Raw genomic sequence first — 6,557 nt, 5'->3', positions numbered from 1 at the left:
AAATATATTATCTCAGATGTCTCTTGTTTTATGGACTACGGAAGGGAAAGTGGCATGATACAGCCTGATCTTGTCAGATCTGAGAAGCTAAGCAGGGTCAGTACTTGGATGGGCAACTGCCAGGGAAGACTCTGCAGAAGAAGGCAATGGCAAACCACCTCTGCTTCTCACTTGCCTCGACAGCCCCTTGCAGGGGTTGCCATAGGTTGATAGTGACTTAATGGCACATACACACGCACTGTGAGCTATAGAAATAGGGTTGCCAGCCTCCAGGTAGTGGCTGGAGATCTCCCGGAATTACAATTGGTCTCCAGGGCACAGAGATCAGTTCACCTGGAGAAAATGGCTACTTTGGGGGGTGGACTCTATGGAATTATGCCATGCCAAGGTCCTTTCCCTCCCCAAACCCCAATTTCTCCAGGTTTCTTCAGGTTTCACCCCCCCCCCCAGATCTCCAGAAATTTCCCAACTTGGAGCTGGCAACCCCATACAGAGACCAATCTTTTCCTGGGAAAATAATGAGAGTATTGTTTTTCCTTCTTGCTTCTGAGACTGTCTCTCATTGAAAGTAGATCAGATAGGTAGATAAGACTGATTTCTACGGTCATGTTTATTAAGGGAGCAGTGAAATGGCCATTATTGTGTATGCTTAGCCACCTGAGGGATTTCCCACCACCACCACAGCTATGCCACACACTTCTGTAGAAAGTATGCAAAACAAAATGTTCTAGATCACTGGAAAAGAAGGCATATATCCCCTGGGGTTACGGTTACATCATGCAAGTCAAGCACAGAATTATTTGCTGTTCAACTGCACCTGCACTCTGGAATGCATCCTTTGTTGCACACCTGGACTGACCAGGAAGTTTGGATGTACTGCTTTTTAGTATTCAGCATGTGTGAACTGGCCCCCTGAAAACCCCAGAGTAAGTGATGCAAAGCGATATTGAAATTTGGTCCATGCTGACAGTTTCAAGTGGGTAGCCGTGGTGGTCTGTAGTAGAAGAGCAATATTTGTGTCCGGTAGTATCTTGAAGCAACTAGATTTCTAGGATATGAGCTTTTATGAGTCAGACTTCCCTTTGTCAGCTATCTACCTAGTTGGTTTTTAAGGTGCTACTGGACCCGAATCTTGATCCACGCTGCTTGAGCTAGGATAATTAATTCACCTATCACTCAATGTGGCAGCCATTGGGTTGTGTAAACCAGCCTTCTGAGAGACCGATAGCTGGACCACAGCTTTGCTATGTGAAATAGCTTTAATGGACAGGCTACCACAGACAGGACTTCCATTATCACAAGGACTACAATCTGACATAAGGACTCCAAAGCACACAGAGATTTGCCATTCCACTTCAAGATTTGAGACAGTTCAGCCAGTTCTGGCCTAATAACAATAACAACAACAACAACAACATTCAATTTATATACTGCCCTTCAGGATGACTTAACACCCACTCAGAGCGGTTTACAAAGTATGCCATTATTATCCCCACAACAACAATCACCCTGTGAGGTGGGTGGGGCTGAGAGAGCTCTGAGAGAGCTGTGACTGACCCAAGGTCAAGCTTCAAGTGGAGCAGTGGGGAATCAAACCCCGTTCTCTAGATTAAAGTCCCGCGCTCTTAACCACTACAACAAACTGGGCCTCTTCCCACTGTGAAGCTGTTTCTTGCACTGAATGGCAAGGCTCACATCTTGCTTGGAAGCTCTGTGTGCACATTCCAAATATCTGGATGAAGCTGGGGGGAAAAATGAATGTAGCACCTTTGGCTGCATTGCCATGTATATGTCTTCAGCCCGGCGGCATAGGATCCTGCTGTAAATAGTTTATTGTGGCATATGTTTCCCACAGTACCAGCACATTGCATCAGATTCATGATCTGGAAACTGACATATGGAGCAATACTACTTAGCATTTACATCGCTCTGTACAGCGTTCAGAGCATTTCACATACATTATGTTGGTAATCCTTGCAACTGCCTAAACCAGATCAGTATTATGAGCCCCACATTTCAGAAAGAATAGCGGCTTGCCTAAAACCTCTCTCAGGAAGTTTATGGCTGAGATAAGACATGAAATAGGGGCTTCTGGGCTCACAGCTAATTCATTTATTCTTTTTGCTATGACGCGATACCAATTCCACAAGCCATAAGTTATGCTAATAATGAGATTTGGTTGACCCAGTCACATGTTAGGGAAGCTATGAATAGTCTGTCATCTATGCAAAAAAAAAAATCCTCTTAACGTGACCAAGCAGATCTCTGAAAATATGATCTGTTCTCTGTTGCCCACACAGGGCTGATAGCACAACAACAGTCCTAGAACATGAGCATTCGTTTATTAATAAATGAAAGAAAATCTTAAGTGAAACAGTTCCATTCATTACGGTGCTTAGTATAATGAATAAGAAAACATTTGGCATTTGTTAATATTAATTTATCCTTATTATTCTGCTGCCTGGCCAGATTTATAGTTCAAAGAAGTCAGAGGTTGGGAGAGAGAACTCAGGACAGGAAACTGGCAGGGAGTCTTTCCAATCATCACTTAACAGATTTTGTACTGGAAGCAAACTGCTGATACGTCTTTCTTTTCTCAGTGTTCCCCCCAATCACCAATGGCTTAGGGAAAGTCTTTTTTATATATATACAATGTTGTTGCTTTAGTGATTGCTCCTGTGACTTATATAGAGTGATGGTTTCCACTGTCCCCTTTCCCTCACTGCTAAGTGCTAATTTCAGCTGCCCTGGAGGCAGATGCACAGGGGGGCACAGAGACAAATATTGTTGCCTTGTCAGATTCTAGCCAGAATAGCAGCTGAAGGGAGAGACTGAACTGAACAATCTTCTTGCATGGTCCTAAATGCCGGGCAGAGTTCTAGGCAGAGGAGGGCAAGAGTAAGCATTATGCTCCTTCCACACCAATTGTCACAAGAAGGTGGTCAAGATGACAAGAAAAGAGATAAACATTTTTCTGATAACCCTGAAAAGCCAGGCAGCAATCCCTTGGCATATTGTTATAGGATACTTTTTTCCCAGCCATGTCCTCCAAAAAGCCTTGTGCTAAATCTTTGACAGTCCCAGCAAGATGGCCTCCTTGCTCAACACATGTTCTTGAGTCTTTCACCAACCTCTGCCCACCATGCAGCTCTGTCTGGATGCTGCCTGCTCTATCGCAGCATCATGTCTTTGATACTTACTGTGTCCAAGACAACCAAGTATTTTGATCAGAAAAAGAGAAGGGGGGGTATCAGAGAGGCATATCAAGAGCGTCACTCACAGCCAGGATCTGACAACATTTTGGCCTTTATTTTTTTCAGCCTCCTTGTCTTTTGTGGGATGCAAAAATGCACTCCTCTGCCCCTCCTAAATTCTGCCACAGTTATGGTTGCCAGCCTCCAGGTGGTGACTGGAGATCTCCTGGAATTACAGCTGACCTCCAAGAGACAGAGATCAGTTCCTCTGGAGAAAATGGCTGCTTTGGAGGGTGGACTCTATGACATTATACCATTCTGAGGCCCCTTCCCTCCCCAAACCCCGCCTTCTCCAGGCTCCACCCTCAAAATCTCCAGAAAATTTCCAATCTGGGCTTGGCAACCCAACTACCACTGCAGTGCCAAATGCAAGCCTCACTTTGATTTGAAGTTGAGCTCAAAAAGTTTAAAAAGAATGAATTGTAATTTCCTGATAGCTGGGTTTGCCAGTTTCAGGTTGGGAAATTCTTGGAGAGGTTTGGGGAGGGAAGGGAGTTTAATGTCATAGAGTTCACTTTCCAAGGAAGCCATTTTCCTCAGGGGAACTGATCTCTGTCACCTGGAGATCAGTTGTAATTCTGGGAGATTTCCAGCCATCGCCTGGAGGATGGGAACTCTTTGACAGTGCTCTGTCTTCTGTCTACTAGACATCTTGTCTTTCTTAAAATTACTGATGGAATGGTGTTATATTTATGTTTGTTTTCTTTGTTGTAATTGTCACTATATTGGTCTTTTAAAACAATCAAACATTTTTAAAGGGAAAAATGTAATAGACCCCCCCATGTATGCCACACTGAGTTCTTTGGAGGAAAAATAGGATACTGAGGCAGTAACCACATAGGCTCCAAAATGCAGCACTAGGCAGAACCACCTCCAGGGTCTTTAATGCTCTAAGCAAGCTGCTAGCTGAAGAAGCACACACTTGGGCCATGGGCAGGAGAGAAAGAGCCGACACTGCTTTGCAAGCTTGGTAGTGGCAAACTCAGTGGCGGCTCTTCCTTCCTCCCTCCCTCTTTCATAGGGGTGGGGAAGGCACGCTGGGAGAGCATAGCCCTGGCACCAGCATAGGGGCTGTAGGCACTGCTCAAATTTTCTACTTGCCACCCCTGGCATTTCTTGCCCCTCTGATGCCCTAGGCCACCTCTTCCACTAGGTGCTTAAAAATGTGGCGAAGGATACTAGATTGCATAATCTAAACAATAATCAGGTAGCAAGTTCATTTCAGACATGCACTATGGATTAGACACCCTTTCAGTAACATTGGTTGCGGGGAGGACAAGGAACTATGCCTGGGGCAAAAAGCAAGACATACTCTAAAGAGAAACAAAACAACATAGATGCCAATAAAAATGATGAAACTCAGGGCTTTTTTTCAGCTGGAACGTGGTGGAATGGAGTTCCGGAACCTCTTGAAAATGGTCACATGGCCGGTGGCCCCGCCCCCTGATCTCCAGACAGAGGGGAGTTTAGATGGCATGGAGGGCAATCTAAACTCCCCTCTGTCTGGAGATCAGGGGGCGGGACCACCAGACATGTGACCATTTTCTCCGAGGACAACACACTGAGTTCCACCACCTCTTTTCCCAGAAAAAAAGCCCTGATGAAACTGATAGATAATGCTCAGATACAGGGTCAATCCTACCCCCTGCCTATCATGCAGGAAAAGATCAAGATAAACCATCCTTGTAAAAGAAGAGCTCTGGCCAGAAAAAACTTGATCTGAGGGTTAGCAAAAATCATGGGCCTATGGAAGAAGTCAAACAAACGTCAAGGGTCCATTCTGACCTTTCAATCGCTTATTCTTCCAAGTCTTACAGCATATTTAACTCTCAATATATACACTGCTGGGTTCCCAAGCCCCCAATTACTTCTAAATAGAAAATTTGCACATCTGTTGAGAGATGATACCCAGATGCAAAGTTTGAGCTTTGGCCAAAAAAGAAAATCGCTAAGAATCGTAGTCCTTAGTTCCCTGGGAAGTGTGCAGAGCTTTATTTCTTGGCCTGCATATGTCATCACGATTGTTGGAGTCATTTTAATTGTTTGCAGGACCTTCACCCTACTTATATATATCGGCATACTGTGAATAATAAAACAAGACGTAGCATTTCTCTTGTAGTTTGCAGTTTCCCAAGCTCATTATTTCAGTAATCCTTACAACATCCCTGGAAGGTAGGTCACCGCTGCTATCATCATACTGAAAACTGAGGAGCAATGGTCTGCCTAATAAAGTCATCCAGGGACTTCATGGTAGGGATTACTTTGAACCAAGATTTCCCAGTTTGGAGTTCAGCTGTTCAGAAAGCAGTCTTACATTTTTGCCATCCAGTTCTGGAAAGCTGGGGGGCAATTCTGTCTTCAGCGGTGGCTGATTCCCCCTTATACATAGAGTTACCAACTCCAGGTTGGGGACTGACTAGAAGTTTTGGGGGTGGAGCCTATGGAAGGTGCGGCTTGGGGAGCGGTCAGAGCTCAGCGCAGTATAATTTAATAGAGTCCACTAAGTTATCTCACCCCCTACCTGCTGAAAAACTGATCTCTGCAGTCTGGATAGATGTTGTAATTTTGAGAGCCCGCCATGCCCCTCCTGGGGGCTGGCTACCCGGCTCCTTAGCCAGAATCCCTCTTTGCCCCCATGTTGTTCCTGAGGAACTGCTGGCTCCCAGAAAGAAAATCGGGGTGGGGGGAGCTCACATGTGGAGTTGCCAACTTTGGCTTGGGAAATTCCTGGAAATTTGAGTATGGAGAAGGCAGGGCTTGGGGAGGAGAGGAACCTCAACATAATTCCATACAGCTCATCCTCCAAGATTTCCCCACTTTACTACTAGTCTGGGAAACAACTCAAGGCATTTAAACTTGGTGATCATAAAAGTAAAAGGTTCATTTAGCAATAAGCCTGATGAAGTCCATTAGGTAACTAAATGCATACAGGAAAGCTTCAGCACCTGTATTTTATACCTTTCAGTCAATGTAGAAAAAATTGTATACAGTTCATAAGAGCTCACACAGTTATGTAAACAAACAGCCAGTTCTTGTAAATTCACTAACAATTACATTTCGGAATGCTTCACTTTGTTCAAAACTCCTTGTTAGTAGAAAAGAAACAGTGTGAGTGGCAGAGGGGAATCTTTCTCCTTGTAGTGCATCTTTTCTGTGTGTAGGGAGTTTTTGTGCAAAGGACCCTTAAAAACTGGAATCTACAACCTGTCGTCTGAAGGTAGAATGGGCTGCACCACGTCGTTCTACGGCATGTGTAAAGCAGGCCTAATTCACTAACTAGTTGGTTCAGTTTCTGGGTGAATG

The sequence above is a fragment of the Eublepharis macularius genome, chromosome 19 (genome assembly GCF_028583425.1).
Source record: "Eublepharis macularius isolate TG4126 chromosome 19, MPM_Emac_v1.0, whole genome shotgun sequence".
NCBI lineage: Eukaryota > Metazoa > Chordata > Lepidosauria > Squamata > Eublepharidae > Eublepharis > Eublepharis macularius.
The sequence above is the reverse complement of the archived record's forward strand: the minus strand, read 5'-3'. Positions refer to the sequence as shown.